This window comes from Anas platyrhynchos, chromosome 3 (genome assembly GCF_047663525.1).
Source record: "Anas platyrhynchos isolate ZD024472 breed Pekin duck chromosome 3, IASCAAS_PekinDuck_T2T, whole genome shotgun sequence".
NCBI classification, from domain to species: Eukaryota; Metazoa; Chordata; class Aves; order Anseriformes; family Anatidae; genus Anas; species Anas platyrhynchos.
Genome location: NC_092589.1, coordinates 69,634,535 through 69,651,789, shown reverse-complemented (window position 1 = coordinate 69,651,789; position 17,255 = coordinate 69,634,535).

The window sequence follows — 17,255 nt, the reverse complement described above, 5'->3', positions numbered from 1 at the left end:
TGACACAGTTGTTATAGCTGAAAAGTAGTTTTACATACAAATAGGCATCTTCTGCTCACCTATTTGAAATTAAACATTCTTATATATGTAGTCAGGTTCAGGACCTTGCATTACAAGCTCTTCAAGAGAAAGGCAGAATTCATTTCATTTTGTGTTCAGTGTTAATTACATTACCAACAACATAAATTCAAACAGAACAGCACTCTGCAATAAAAATAACAAAAAATAACACAATAACAACAAAAACAGCTAAAAAAAAATTGAGCAGAGAAACTGTTATGATAAGGTAAACTCATTATGATTTACACAGCTTCCACTTTTCTGATGTGTACTTAATTCAGCACCACAGTAGTGGGTGTCTTTATGTTTTCACATGGCTTTCTTTTTATTTATGTCCCTATTACACTGTGGAGTTCAGTGGTGAAGACCAAGAAAGGACCTTGGTCCCAGTCACTGATAGTTGAGGTCAATGAGACAGAGGATACACAGAGAATGGAGGCAGAGTGTCCAGAACATTACGCAACTTAGATTCAAGGACAACCAGGTCTCTGGAGGCACAGGTGTATCACAGAGCAAGAATAAAATTTGCAGTCACCTTATATCTTGTCATAATCTAAATCCATTAAGCATTACGACCTTTCCAAAATTACAAATGCAATCTAGACCATCAGTATTTTAATAGTTTTGAATATGTTAACGTTTCCATTTTCCACTGATTTCAAAACATACTGTATCAGGCCAAAAGTTCTCTTTAAAAGATAAAAAAAACCACAGTAATTATTTCTCTGAGTCCCCTGGTTTGCCTGAATTTATCAGTCTCTCCTGTAGAAGTACCATAATCTCTGCTTTCTTCAACATCTGTCATAAACTTCTCCTTAAACAAATTATTCCAGTACCCCATGCTTTATTTCCTTGTTGTCACTGATCTGATGAACACAGCTGTAGGTGCTATTAGATCAGTGTGACAAGGATCACCTTATTTTCCCCAGGGCAATCTCAGCCTGACCTTTATATGGCAAATTAGTACACCAAAGGCCAGGCTAGTTCTTGTTGCACTGCTGTCAATGGGAAGACCCCTTACTTTGATTTAAAATCTTAAAATCTTTGTTATCATTTCTCATGGGTGCCAAATAGATGATCATTTTGGCAATGACATTATTGCCTCAAGATTTGGGAAGCTGAGACGTTCCTTTTTCCCCCAAAGGTTATTAACAATATTGTTTTTGTGAATGTTTCCCATGAGGGGAAGAAAAGAAGAAAGCAGAACTGTGGCATGGTAAGAAGTGCTTACCTTTGTTACCAAAGAGTTATTTCCACTTATTACCAGTGGGCACAGAGCTTGTATCCATTTGTTGTTTCCTAGTCTCAGAGTGTCCTAACCCCTGCTGAGCTCTCCTGCAGCAGTCCCAGCGCAGGGCCATGCTCCACTGCCCAGTGGAGCAGCTGTTGGGCCAGCAGATGCCTCACAGACCTCCGAACACCTCCTCCCGGGCCACAGCCAGCCTGGCGGGGGGCCAGGAGCTGCTGTCACCACCAGGCCCACAGGCAGCGAGCTGGAGGCATGCTCTCCTCTCAGCATGTTGCCTGGTGGGATGAGTGGGAGGGGGGCACTGCAGAGGCAGGGATGGGCCCCCTACTCCATCCCAGTGCGGCAGCCTTCCCCAGAGGCACCCCTCCTGCCTCATTTGTATTCTCAGTCCCTTTGTTAACATGGAGCATTTCAAAAAACCCAAACTATGACTGCTTCCTTTTCATTGTGGCTGTTTTGTTGCAAATAATTGCAATAGCAAATTGATCTTTGCTTGAAAGAAATACCTGGATGTGGGCCTTTGCATCACTGAGATCTAGATACGATAAATGGCCTGAAATTCAACTTTGAGAATAATATTTCAGGACCTGGCCTTTCAAATCTTTGTACATCTAACCTGTATACATGGGTAGTCCATCTTTCATACTTTTTAGGGATCTCCTCTCTTGCCATGCCTAGAGTTGATTCATGGAGTTCCCTCACATCCAAAGAAAGTTCAGACCAGACAAGCGACAAGTGCCACCCAGCCTTTCCCTAAAACGGTAAGAAAAAGATATTAGCAAAAGAAAGCTGGACCTGGATAAAAAGCAATTAGAAGCTCATTCTTTAGTGTAAGCCTCAACTTCTTGTACTTTTTTGTTTGTCTGTTAGTTTTTTGCTACCACAACATAAGTGTGCATCATTTGTTATCACCAGGTTCAAAAATCATTGAAGATTCAAATTTCCTTTCTCTTGTTTTCAGCAGGAAATCAGTTGGATGTATTTATCCCAAATTCAGACATTTTTCTGCACCTGTTCACACCTCCATCTTACGCCTGTTAATGGTTTGTACACGTGTGTATATGTCCTGTATATAGGTGAGCATTATGAAACTACAGTTTTGTCTGGATTGTTCCCCCTACCTATAAAATGTCACAAGATAAAAATGTCATAAGGTGGGGTGATAGGTGTTTCCAAGGCAAAAGGAATGGAGCAACCACATATGCCTGTAGTCTTACCATGTTGTTGCTGCTGTCAGCTGGAGAAGGGGACTTCGAGTCCACAATGCTGGCAGTTACTAACAGGGCCAAGAGAGAAAGAGGAAGAGAACTTGAAGAATGGTTGTAAAGAGCCCAAGCAACAGGCATGCCAAAAGACTTGCCAAAGTATACAGTGCAGCCATACCAGTAGCACTCCAACTCCAATAGATGTTTAAACATTTATTTTGAGATACAGAATGGGAAGTATTGAAGGGGACTAGGACCTTCCTACTGAAGCACTTGGTCTGTATTACAGGGGCACTGGCTGGCAACTGCTCCAAGGCACTAACTGTTGTCATTCTGATTAATAGCTCCTTTGCTATGGCATGTTTTTATGCTGAGACACGTTTTCATTATCACAGTGGCAATGTGCTCAGGAAGTGCAGAGAACTTGGAAGTGCAGAGAAATCAGGAAATCCTTACAGGGTTTATCCTGAGTTGGCTGGAAGTCACAGATGTTGTTGTCTTTTTTCTATATATATATATATTATTATTATTTTTATATTTTTTTTTTCCTGAAGAGAAGATACCACCCTGTAGAAAGAAGGATATCCATACCAGATCCTGGGTGGAAACCCACACCATTCAGTGTGCTTGGAAAGAAATTACATGCAGCAACTGGAGCAGCCAAAGTTAACAAACTTAGAGCAGATTACCTTTGGAGCCTTACTCATCTGTGAACTTCTAATCAGCCAGTTTAAGACCTAATCTGTGGCCTCAAAAAAAAAAGAGATATTCATTCTCATTATTTCACCAAATAAAGAAATTTGTTTTGCAGCTTACTCATCATTCCCAACTCAGTATTTCCACCTGGTATCAATAATCAGAATATTCAGAAGAACAGTTGATAGGAAGTACTATTCATTTTCCCATAAACCTAAGTTCTGAAGCCAGAAAGCAAAGTGGTGCACACTAACAGGCAGCTCTCATCAGCACTCCCTCTGCAGCCTCCTCTTACTGGAGAATTGCATCAGTCTCAGTGGAAAAGGGACACCATCATTCAAAGGAACATAAAAGATCCACACTAGTTAGAAGAGAGTGAGAAAACAGTTTGTTAAAATACACCTCATGCATAATTAAAAAAATATAATAAAAAGAAGAATCCCGTTTGCTATGATCTTGTCATCCAGCTAAGTATCCCACATCAATGGGGTAACAGATTTTGCTTGCACCTCTGGAAGCAGCATACAGGTGGGTCGAAAGGGATGTGTGCTCAGCCTCTGTATGGTTCAGTGCTTCCATTGCTTTTCCACGCCAGGAGCCTGCATGCCAGGCGTGCACAGCGTGCCAGTCCATCAGGGATTGTGTTAGCATCCAGCACCAGCAGCTAGGGAGCTGGGAGAGGACTGTGGCACTGCAGTGTAACAGGTGCTGCTCCCAGCCCCTGGGTGCTACCAGGCACAGGTCGTGGGACACAGGGGGACAGCTCACATCTGGGGAAGGAGCAGATAGATCAGGGCAGCAGGGTGTTGCAGCTTGTACTGCTGTTTGTCTGACTTAGTAGCTTCCCTGAGGGTGGATATACCTCGCGTGCTGGGGGATGGTGAGAGCAGGGTGGATTGAGCAGCTGCAGTTTGGGGACATGGAGAAGGTCCAGGTGTTTTGCTGAATTCAAGTTTTATGGCTGCGACAGAGCACGTGTATGCTGGCTGGGTGTCCAGAGTGCACACTGGAATGAGGAAAACACATCCACAACAAAGCACGGCCCACTCAGCATGGAGAGCCCTGCTCCTTGCTCCTCTACCCTCCCTGCCAGTGCAGCTCACCCTGGGCACGCGAGGGCAGAGGTGCTGCATAAAAACAGGAGCGTCCCCTTGCTGGCTGCTTGGTCTCTCCACCCTTTTGCACGGGAGAAGGTTTCTACCAGGGCAGGGCACGGCCACATGCCCGCTGGCACCAGCACACACGCTGCCCGCGACGGGAGCCAGGTCGCAGCGTAGCCGGCCCCCCGCTGCTGTGTCTTGCTGCCTTCAGCTCAGCTGTCCCATCCAGCAGCCCCGGGGCTAGGGTTACAGGACAGTTTCTAACTTTGTGCCTGTCCCAAGGCATCAGGGCAGAGGCACATGATTTGTAATTTATGAGGACACCCATAGAGCTGTCACTTGCAAGGCAGGTGTTGAGAAACTGGCGCGCAGCCCGAGCAAAGAAGACGACTGACCTCACCCTGAAATAATGGTGGCCAACATGGTCACAGGACAGAGAGCATTGACATAAGCGGGCTTTAAAAATAACTAGGTCATCCCACTAGACTAGCTCACTCTCTTATACAAAGAGGCCATGAGGTACCAATTTATAGTAAAAGCAGCAGAGTAAACAGCTATTCAAGGGATTGGTGAACCTGTAGCATTTTGAGTCATTTTTTTATTTAGCTTTTTTAATTCCCTACACAAATACAATTTTAAGTCATATCACTCAGCATACCTTCAAAACAAAGGGCAGTCTTTCAATGTCTCTGCTAAAAATGAAGCAAAATCTACAAACATGCAAACATTTTGTTGCAGAGGAAAGTTGCAGAATATGTGTTAATGGAGCCTAGACTTAGGAGAAAAAGGAGAGGAAATCCAGAAAGGAAATGACTATTTTTCTACCTAATCCAAACTGGAAAAAATCTTAAAACAGACTGTTCTCCATTCAGATTTGAGACAGGGCTGAGTGCTTTCACACAAATGGTGTTTTACAAAAGATGCTTTACACCACCTAAGATCCAGACACTTTGCAGCAACTCATTAGAGGAGAGAAACAGGATTTGGTTTAGCCAGGAAACTCAAATAGTTTCAATAGTCACGAGAGTTACTAGAGGCCAATAATTACTTAAGTCGTGACATCCACATCCATCACATACCTATTTCTGGATTTATGGCACCCAGTTAATTCCACAAATGCTTCAAGAGCACATACTGCTGTTGCTACCTTCTCCAATTTAGTCTGTCAGAGAGCGAGAGAAAGAAAAGGTGACTTCCCCACAGAAATCTTTTCAAAATCAAGTCTTTCATAAGACCTGAATGGTGCAAAAGGAAAGGACAAGAACAGGGATTACTTAATGGCCGCTGCGGCTCTGTGAGAATACAGACACATGGAACATGAGAATTAAATACATGTACTGGTTACCACTATTGCTTTTGTCAACAGTGTAAGTTCACAGCAAATTCTTGTTTTTTGCTTCCAAGGGGAAAATTACACACACACCCCTCCCCCCAAGAGTATACAGTGTCATTGCTTTTAGTAGAATGGCTTTTCTGAGCCAGGAAAACAGAAACAAATAATAATTACATGGAAAACACTTGCTTTTGCTTTGACTAAGAGTGCCTTTGAGACAGCTGTGAATGTTTTGTCACCTGGTGACTACTCCTAGTCTAAGTACCTAAAGAACTACCACAGAAAGTCCAGTATCACTGGCATTAAATTGTTTATCAAGCTTGTAAAACAGTTACCTAACCAAGACATCAAGTTATTGCAGGTCAATAGATTGCTATTTCATGCTCATTTATTTCCACATTCCCTCTAAAAAGTGCTTGCTAACTTTCAGTTTCTCATCTAACCTTTGATGATGTTGAAAATGTCTTGTTTCAATAGGGCAGCTATGCTGCTGCTTCAGACTTTCACTTTTATCATTTTCAGCTCATCATCCCAGGAGAGAGCAGTGCCATATCCCACGTACACTATTCAATTCACATTTAATTCTTCCATTGCAACTTGCATCATGAGTATTACTCCCAAATTTGCAGTCCTGGAAGACCTCAGTCCTGAAGATGTTAACATAAATAGGAAGAACAGTAAAAACAAACTAGGTGAATAACAAACAGTATGCACTTTAATGTTTTCATGGTCAAAAAAAAAAAAAAAAAAAAAAAAAAAAAAGGAAATAAAAAAAAAATGTTTCTTTAACACATTTTGTAAGACAGACTGAAAATGGGCTTTTAAGCAGTTTGCAGCATTTCATGGCAAATTGTAATTGACAGGCCAATTAAAGAAGAAAAAACCTCAACAAAGCAGATTCTGTGAGCCCAAACATCTTATTAAAGTGACAGACCACCTAATTAGCTTCAAACAGAATTAGGAGCTTGCTCCCTCTTTCTTTTCTAGTAATATGGCCGTCCTAATTATCCATATCCTATTACACTCATATTGACTGTAAACACCTTTCCAAGACAATAGATCCCTTCTTAATCAGCGTACTGCAGGCTAGGTTTGATGGACCACAATGCCCGTGCAGTTGTTCTAAGTTGCTGCAATGCCCTTAGGTGTTTTCTTTGCTACAATATAACTCAACTTTATAGTGACCAGTCTAATGATTCTAATTTCTGGGTAGGTATCTAGGAAAAAATTGACCCTGGGAAAAAGTCATTCCCAGATATGTCAAAGATTTATTACAGGCTGTCATAGAACAGCTTCAGAGTCTACAAGGTGGTGACCATGTAAACTCTGAAATACTTGCAATTTACCCATTTAGCACAGTCAGTACTACTGACTGAAAGATACTTTGCACAGTATCTTTCCCCAAAAGACTTTTATTTTAAATGATCTTTGCCCATTGTTTTAGTTGCTGTGCTCTGTGTGTCACATTCAGAAAAGGGAAACTAACCTGGGCTTTGATTGTTCATCTGAAATAAGTCCTGGTAGTTTTGACCCTGTGGCAAGAAACAGAATTAAACAAGACATACAGAGACCATTACAGATAAGGTCTCAGCTCTGTCTCAAAATGATTGACACATTTGGTGATGATGACAGTCTAGACACAGGAGGATCAAATCCTGTACATAAAACCTACCAGTCCAATGCTCCATAACAATCTTTCACTAGGCATAAATGACTTCCCCATATATCTAACTGCCCATTAATTGTGTCTGTCTGGTCTGGTATTGCACTTGAAAATATTGTATAAAAACAATATGAATGGTTATTTTAAATTGTGACATTGGGATTACAGCTGGATCTGTATTTTTTTCCTGTATATGAATCTGAAAGAGATTATGTCCTTAAGTAGGGTGAAAGCACAACTACCCTTAACTTAACTATAGACTTGTGCTGCTACTTAGCAGCAAGTTACTTAGCAAAAGGCAAACCTAACCACTCAGAATCTTGTAAACAGAACAATTACTAAGATCATATTGGAGAAAAAATACAAGGGAGGGCCCATTTAACTAGTTCTCACCACACTGATCCATATCCTGGAAAACCACCCACAGATATCTCCTATGACAGTGAGCACACAGGGGTATCTCTCCAGGCACTGCTCCTTAGTTTACAGCCTGAGTCATTAAAAAGAACAGGACTGAACTCAGTCCTTCCAGTGCTCAGTGCTGCACGTGAGCCCTTCTTTATCACATGTCCAGAGAGTCAGGTAGCAGGGGAGTGAGATTTGGCTTGGACAGCTTTCATACGTAGATAAAAATAAGTTCTGATGAAATTCACTAAAAAAAAAAAAAAAAAAAAAAAAGTACAAATCATCGTTCATTTTTGTTTAACCCTACCACAGCTGTGAGTCAACAGTAAACCATCTAGACAGGTTAGAGTTTCACATTTTGGAGTTTTGTGCTAGACTAGCTAAACATAAATAATCTCCAAACAATAGCCAGAGTTGCTGGGAAGCTACTTGAAGCTTTACAGATATCCTCATTATGTTACAGGTTAAGTAGGTTACATGTTTGAAGGTAACCTACCAGCATCTTGATTAGATATTTTCAGGCTGACATCACTCACACATTTCACTTCTTGGTAATTAATTCTGTGCAGCACATGTATTGTTGCAGGCCCATAAAAGCTTTTCTTCTGATCCTGACACCCTTGTTAAGATTGTACTAAATTTTACATGAAAGAAGGGATTCCACTTCTTTGTATTTTTAGAAATAGCATACATTCTCCACTCAAAGAACAAGAGCTTTAATTTTGCAAGAGCGCTGTGTTTTCTACCAAAGGTGCTCACAAAAATACAATCCTGTTTGGTGGAAACACTAGTGTAATGTAAAGACCATGTCAGGCAGAAGAGTGTCTGATTTATTTTACAGCTATATGCTCTATGCCATTTTCTAACTACATGTTGGTATAATATTTATATACTGTGGTCATATTGATTAAAGCTTGTTTTACAAGAGTGAAAACATACAGTATTTGATATGTATTCTTCTGCTCCACTTCTAATTAACTGAACATGTTAGTGGAGAGACGAGAATAGTTCTACTTCTGATCTCAAGGAAATTCCCTTCTTGTTCTTAAACATCTTTCCTTGTTACAAATGCAGCCAATGAAATGTAAATGCTGTTTTTGATCCAAATGTAGGTTGCAAGTGTTCTCTTAGGTGTATTTTTTCTTTTCCCAAATCCTTGCATTTGATGATATTTTCAGCACATATATTATTAGGAAAAGAATACAATATAAATATTGAAGGTGATGTGCACCAAACAAGGTTTAGGAGACTTTCTCACTACCACATGAGCAGACTTCCAGCCAGCTGGGTGGCCAAGAAAGTAATAAATTTGATCCACACAGAGCAGTTGGCTTGGCATGCCTCATTACCGAGAGACGAACACGGGATCCAATTGACTAAATCCTCCTGGCATTCCAGAACACCGCACTTCTCCTTCATCTTCATTCAGCAATGTCTGCACTTTGTGGCTGCATCAATGGACTGTCTTTGCTCCCCACTCCTTCTCCTTTCCCTCCACCACTCCAAAGTCAAAAGATTTTCTTTATACCAGCCAAGGGAATTCCTTCATCCCGTCTACTTTCTGGAGCTACTTAGTAGAAGTTTTCCCCGTCAACACATTTACAGTCCTTCATGTCCAGGGCTGCAGAATACTCAGCAACTTGGGCTAGGCTACCACTGTTGCAGTGGGCATTCACATTGTGCTGGATACTCTGGTACTAGCAAAGTAATAAAGCATATTTCTAATTATTAAAGATGGTTGATTACAGCTGGCTGAATAGTTGAGTTCTGACTAGGAAGAACACAAAAAAGCTTAATTAGAATTACTTAATTCCTCCTATATTCCTCCTCCTATAAAACATTCAAATGTTGAAGTGTTCAGTGGTCAAAACATAAACAGTTTATAATTAACCTCAGAAAGCTACAGTATATGCTCATCACCAGATTCATACCTTCGTTATAATATATATCTCTTTAATCAGTTATAATAATTTGTACTCTCCTTCCACAAAGAGTTCTGCCCAAGGTGCCATTGCTCTGTTAACACTTGCTATATCCCTAAGGGTTTTGGAAGGATAAACTGCTACAAATTCTAACAAAACATAATTCTATTATTAAAGCTAATTTCATTAAGGAAACATAAAAATGTTTTGTTTTCTGTGAGAATCAAATCACATTCAGAGAGCATTTACTACACTGAGTACCACAAGCACACAGGAAACAACATGCTACCTAAGAAAGCCAACAGCCTAAAGTGCTGGTAGAAGCACTCTGGAAGGAAAATTTCTTGGGTTTCAGGAAATATCTTTAGAAAGAAATCACTGTGTTGCACTGCTCGTATTCATAAATATCGGAACTGATTTAAAGAAAAGAACCCAAAGTCTCTGGGAAGTAAGGCCTGGGAGGACAAAGTGGAATGGATATCTCTCAGTGGAGATCTTGTAGGCTCACATTTCACAACCCTGTCTGTCCCCATTAGTTCCAGTTGCTAGCGGGTTTGAATGTACTTCCCATTAAATGTTACATTTAGCTCCCTCCCCCACACCTTTTACTCAAATCTGCTACTCAGAAGACTGCTGAGGCTGAAGCAAATATGAATTGCGTGTAAGATTATGTTTTGATATGGACACATAAAGGATTTTCTGAATGCTAAAATGAGAACTACTAGAGATCCATAACCTAAATGCACAAATGTGTCAATTGAACTTCATTTGAGGAATTAATATGAGACATTTTTGGAAACAGGAACATGATATTGATGTGAAATAATATGTATTATAATTATTTATTTCTTTCAATGAAAGCATAGTTGGTCTTTTTATTTGGCAAAATGTATTTTAAACACAGAGGGCACAAAGTTACAAGTTTTCTGACTCTGTGTCCTAAAATCTCCATTACAAGAAGTATTTAATTAAGTGTTTAAATTTCTACCTACTCAAAAAAGCCCTTAGGTGCAGATGAATACATGAAGTATATGGTTATGTCCTTTTATCAATGACAATTCAATGTTTTAAATCTTAAAAAAAAAAAAAAAAACAAAAAACAAAAAACAAAAAACAAAAAACAAAAAACAAAACTGTGCTTTGAAGTTCAGTTTGCACAGAAGCAATTACTTTTCACCATTTCTTGTGACCTAAAAAATAGAAAAGGCTTAGTTTGGTTAACTAACTTTGGGCCAAAGCTGTTGACAGCAGCCAGGTTACCAAGGCCTGGCAGGGAATGAAATGTTCTGGCCTCAGTAGTTCACTTTAAGCCTTTCACCTGGAAGTCCTCGATGTGAGTGAGGCCATCCCCACAGCAGTCAACAGTTGCTGCCTCTCATGGTTGCAGCCCATCAGGGAAAACGGGTTGGTGGTCTCATATTTGTGCATGACAAAAATCCCCAGCACTAATTGATACTCTTTATGGTAGAAGTCACAGCAAAAAGAAACAGGAACAAAATCAGCAGATAAATACAATGGTGAGCACAGGACCTGGCTCTCCTCTGAATGGGAGGATGGGGTGTGAAAGGAAAGATTTCTGGAGCAAGTCAAACAGTTGGGTCAGAGTGGTAGGAATTGGTGACAGTGTCCAGGCTGTGCCTTTTAGACACACAGAGAACACTATTTCCCAACGTAGGCTTTTCTAGACAAAGTAAGATTTTGCAAAAAGAAGAAAGAGGCAGAATATTATGACCAATACAGGCAGACTGGGGACATCAAAGGACCCCTAACTACTTCCGATACCATCTGAAAACAAACAAACAACAACAACAATAAAACAACTGGTCCTGTATTTTCATGGGACAAATAGGGAGCCAGCAACTTGATAACTTACCCCTAAGTCACCTACAAATTCTTCATCACAAATTAAAATAAAAATCCAGAAATATTAACTCTGCATCCTATCCTGACTCACTACAATTTTGTCAGTGAAATCGAAGTACAGCCAAAGAAAAATTCTTTTTAATTCACCAGATGGCAAAGACAAGGAAGGAAAAAGCAGCAGCCAATTTCTTTTTCCCATCCTTTAGGGAAAAAACTGTTCACAAGAACAAAATATTTATGGTTGATGATGCAGGAATAGTCAAAAGATGGAAAACATCAGGTATTAGGTAACAATCCAGTTCGTCTTATCTAGTTGAAGCACATGTCACCACATTGTCTCCTGCACATTCCCAGCCACCACTAATTCATCACTTGCAGACCAGCCCCTTTTCTCTAAAAATGACAGATGCTGGTGCTAAACAGGGGTCTGCCCAGATGAATCCCAGTGTCGGACCAGCCTCTGCCTGGACAGCCCTGCGAGAGGCTTGATGGCATGGTGAGTTAAGCTTAAGATGCTCAGGATTCCCCACAACATAACAGTAATGCTTCGGAGAGTTTCTGCAGCTTGTTATGGAGGATGCCATGCATGGTTACTAGAGGGTATATTTTCATTTAGTCTGAATACTTGGCACACTCGGACCGTAAACAGAAGCCTAGGTAGAAATAGATGGAATTATTTACTTACACTCACAGTGCTGAAAATGATTAGTCAATTAACTTTACTAATGTACAGTATCTTGTGAGAAGATAAGATGTCAATAAGCAAAGCTAGCCTCCAGCTTGTGTCAAAAAGACCAAGCCCACTGGTATTTAGGCTGATTTATGGCGAACTATGACAAGTATGCAAATTATGAGCATTCCCTTTTATGTTTACATTTGTGCATTTTTCTTTGACTATTTCTGATGATAGGCAGATTAGTACAGCTACTTATAATTTGATCTCATTGACAGAAGTGCATTCAGTTTGGAAAGACTTTCTGCAGCCCCAACTTCCTGTTACTACAACAGACTCAGTGCACCGTGTTGGTAAATAGTTTCAAGGGGAAAATGGCAGCTAAAATTAGCTGTGATGACATTACAGGCATCACTGAAAAAAAAGCCCAGATGAAAAAAGTTTATAACATGAGACAGGTTCAATTAGCTATTCAGTTCATTTAAGTAGTTCAGCTGGACAATTATAGACAGCTACCAATTCCATTACATAACCATGAAGCAATGTCCTCATGAACTTCTATTTGTGCATCACTGTATCTGTCCAGGATCTCTAAATCTCCTTTCAGTTCACTTGTCAAATCCACCCCTCCCCTTGCACAGGATTCTCTCATTCCAAGGCTGTAATCTAGCATGTGTTACCCGTGCTACATAATTTAATATGTCCATGCCTCAAACCATATAAGAGTTTCAAGCTTTCTCGAACTGAACAGCCAGTTCATGTACCAAACATGGTATAATCATAGATGGCTTAGACCAGAGGCTTGTACTCATTTTATACAAATGTAACCTCAGCTTCTAACTGTGTGCTTCCATTTCCATGGGAGATTTTATTCTTCCCTCTGCTAATCTGCTGCTTTCATTCTACTACATGTTGTGGAGCCCTATATCTTATGGTCAAGCAATGGGATTCCCTCAGATATATATATCTAAGTAAAACTGGTAAAGGAATGAATTTTACAAACACTTCTTGGGTCAAAACTGCCCCAGATTCTCAGTTAGACAAAAGTCACATGAGAAGTCCTGACACAGAAACACTGTGAACTCTACATTTCTTTGATTTCAAAGGGTAATTTTGGTGAAGAATAAACCCAACCAGTATGTTCTTCAGAGAGCGTGCCTCAGAGATTTCCTGTGAATATTCATGCTTCATCTTTGACAAGAGACACTTAGCAATTTGGACAAGTTTTGACTCTTTAGGGTATTGTGTGTCCTTTTAGATAACCAAGATATCCAAGAGTATCCTCTTGGATACCAAGAGGATAACCAAGGTCTCACTGCAAGTGACGACCAACACAGTTCAGAATTAGAAAAGTAACAAGCCTACCCTTGTCCACATGCCTTTTGGACAAACCTCGTTCCCATGTCCTATTTAAAAGAAGGTCCAAGGCAACTTTGTTCATAGGAGTCTGGTTTTAATTGCCCAGACTCAAAATTCACTATGCTAGTGGAGAAAATGCAGTTCCTCCTGTCCTGCTTCTGCTGCAGCTGCAGAGACCCAGCATACCACCACAGCCATGTGTCAGTGCTTCTGGGCACAGGCTTTCCTCCATGCTCCTGCTGGAGAGAAGTCCAGCACATATTGTGTGGGGCACTGTGGTGCTGCAGGTGTCAAAGTGCAACAAGGCTGCTCTTGCAGGGGGACAGGCTGGGAGCTGAGGCTGACCACAGTGCAAGCCGTGCCCTCACCAACAGGCCCCATCCCACAGGGTCTGAACACGGTGGGCAGAGCTGGGGACTGAAACAGGTCCATCGGCAGCCCCCCGACATGGAAAGTAATGAACAAGGGCCAGGTCCAAACAGAATATCTCATTGGGAGTAAAAGGAGACAGGGACAGAGATGAGGCTAAAACATCCAGGAGACAGGCCCGCAACAGAGGTCTATGTGCAGTCAGATGGTGACCAGCACTGCTGTGGCATCTCCCGGGCAGGGGCTGATGTCCCTAGAGGGTTGAAGTAGAGTCATGAGCTATGTGCAGGACAGTGGGAGGCCTCAGGGGGCAGACAGGAATGGCAAGGGCTGACAGTGCCCTCAGGACCATGACACAGGAAGGCTCAAATTTACTTCTGTTTTTTTTGGCCATTTCTGCACACTTGGACATCTCATACATGCTAGCACTGGCATACATGTATATGGTCCAGCCTCATCAGCAAGCAAAAATTTGTGACAATGAGTATCCTTCGCTTTGGTGTATCTGCTTGCAAGGACATTTCATTGAACAGTCTGAGGAGAAAGTCAGGCCATGAAAAATATAAAATACTAAACAACATCTAATATTGAAATGAGGTGTAGTACCTATGTAATCAGTTGCTGATTGCTGTTTCACCTCACAGCAAACAGGAATATATTAAAGCAGCTCTTCAGCCACAACTGTAGGGACTCATATTTTAATTTCATTGTGTTCCCCAAAGGGGCCCAAGCCATAGATTAAAATGGCCCTGCAACAGTACATTAAGTGGTGGTAACAAAGCAAATCCACTTCTAGATCTTGTCAGATTGCACTTAACTGAATGCTTTGTGTACCTGCCATGTTTTTGTTGTTTCTGGCATTTGTCTTTAATGCACTGTGCTATAAGATGTAGAAGAGCTTTCAATATTATCATCTACTAATTCATATTTTTTCATTTATGTGGGGTTATCCTCTCTCCACTCTAATTTGTTTTTAAATAAAAATAAATAAAATTAAAGTTTGCATACATATTAATTTAGTGTAGTTATGTGCAAAATAGATGTTGATTTTAAAAGTCATTGCATCATCAGGAAAAATGAAATTTCCCATTGTGATGCTGCATGAATTATTTGGAACACCTTCTCTCTTGAAATTAAATAATGCTCAGCATCACAGCACTAACCATTGCTGCTGCCTTCCCCCAGAAAGCTGAAAGGCAGTTCAAAGGGCAAGCCTACCTTAGCACAGGCAGAAAAGACTTCAGCTTAATTTTTCTACCAAACATAATGCTTCAAGATGACCTACAAAGCTACATGGACACCAGCATTCCCAGCCACCAGTGAGGGTTTGCAAGGTGTGCAGATACAAGAAAGTCAATAGTAAGCTTCCCAGCACAGCCTCTCCATTTCCAGCCCTTTCCCATTCCCAGTGAGATGATAAAGGCTCCTCCTTTGGCCTTGGCCAACAGTCGGATATGAAACCTGCCGGCAGCCCCAGGGCTTGTCACCCTGTGACACAGTTTCCACCCAGGGGAGTTTCCAGTCCTTGCACCACCAGGCAGAAGCTGGACTCTGGGATTTTTCCAGGCTGTAGGCCAAGGAAAGGAAAGATGCAAGTCCCCACCTAGATTTGAGTCACTGGAGGTGAATTTCAACCTAAGGAACAGGACGGGAGTCCCCAGGGACACAGATTACTGTCGCTCTCTCCCTTATCTGACAGACAGACTGCCTGAAAGCACAGGGCACACAGCCTGAGTCTTTGTGACCACATACGGTCAGTGGTCACAGGTCGCCCTATGATAGCAAAGCCCTTGCTGGTAGCCCCAGACCCTACATCTCAAGTTATTCATTCAAGGGCTGTGTGTTTGAGTATGTTCTCCCTGGCCATGGGTTCTTCCACTTTAACAGAAATATACTAATCCTAATGCTAATGCTAATGTTAATATTAATACTAATACTAGTACTAGTGCCATTAATGACATAAATGGAGGAAAATAAAAACACCTCACACTTCAGTAGTCAAGCAATGTTATAGTAGACAACTGTTGGCAAGAACATGACCTGAGCAACCCAGATTACTCAGATCTGATTCCAGCCTGAACCTCTGATATACGTCAAAAAGTTGTAAGGGGGTTCAAAGGGAAGCCTACCTTAACATAGACAGAATGTTCAGCTAAAGTTTAATTTTCTGCACTGAGCACTTTCTACAAAGCTACCTATCCAGTGGCATCCCCAGATATAAGCTGTGAACTAAAGTTCACATCTCAACACTCCCAAGGCTTCAGATCTAAACTTTCAGTCCACGTGTATAAAGATGAAGCAAAAAATGTCTCATATGAGTGAATCCTAAGCATGGTCACAATTTCTTCAGGGGGACACAAGTATTTCCATAACATCTTCCACATGAGTGAAGGGGAAGAGGCAAGGTAACACCACCAGTCTTTGCCCTCTCATACAACTGCCACATGCTCCATGTGTTCCATGTGGCAGCAACATCCTCTGAGCTGATCACTACTTGGGAGTGTAGCACTTCTGCTGGGCTCCTATGGCTTTTTTAAAGGTGTTGGGATCTGAGAGAAAACCTGTAAACTTTAGCATATGAAGCTGTATTCTTCAATTATTATTTTATTTTTTCCCCTGTGGATGGCTGAAAAAAAATGGAAAATTGGAAAAAAAAATAAAAGAGAACATTTCCCACAGAAGAAATACTTTCATTTGGAATGAACAGTGAGAGAATCTCCAGAGCACCTTCTTAAAGCACATAGCTGCTGAACAACAAGCAGTCAATTTTCCCTCCATAGACTTTAAGATATTCACATGGTGTTATTTCACTGAAGAAAAAAAAAAAAAAAAAAGAAAAAAAAAGTACAGCAGCTAAAGTACAACTTTGTGTTATTAAAATTCCTCTATTCCTGAGGTCAAATGACTATTGTGCAATGTTAACAATACAAAAATATTGCCACATACATTTTCATGGAGTATAGCTGAGTGTTAGCTATCAGCTCTATTTTCACTATTCAAACCTGAATCACACATATATAAACATAAAGTTTTCATGAAGATGTGATACATTTTAGTAGACAAGCAGAAGAAAAACATTACTTTTCTTGCAAAGTTCGTATCTCTTCTATCTATAAATCACACAGAACTGAACACTAGTAATACCACTATTTCTACTATTCCCACATAGACACCTGTTTGTTGTTTTTTTTTTTCTTAACAAAAAGCAAAATTCACATCATTGAAGTAAATGTATAATATTAATAATGACAATGACAATGACAATGACAATGATAATGATAACGATAATAATAATGGTAGCAAGTACATAGTCCACACTTAATTTTCAAACCTCAGTTACTAGAAAATGAACAACTGC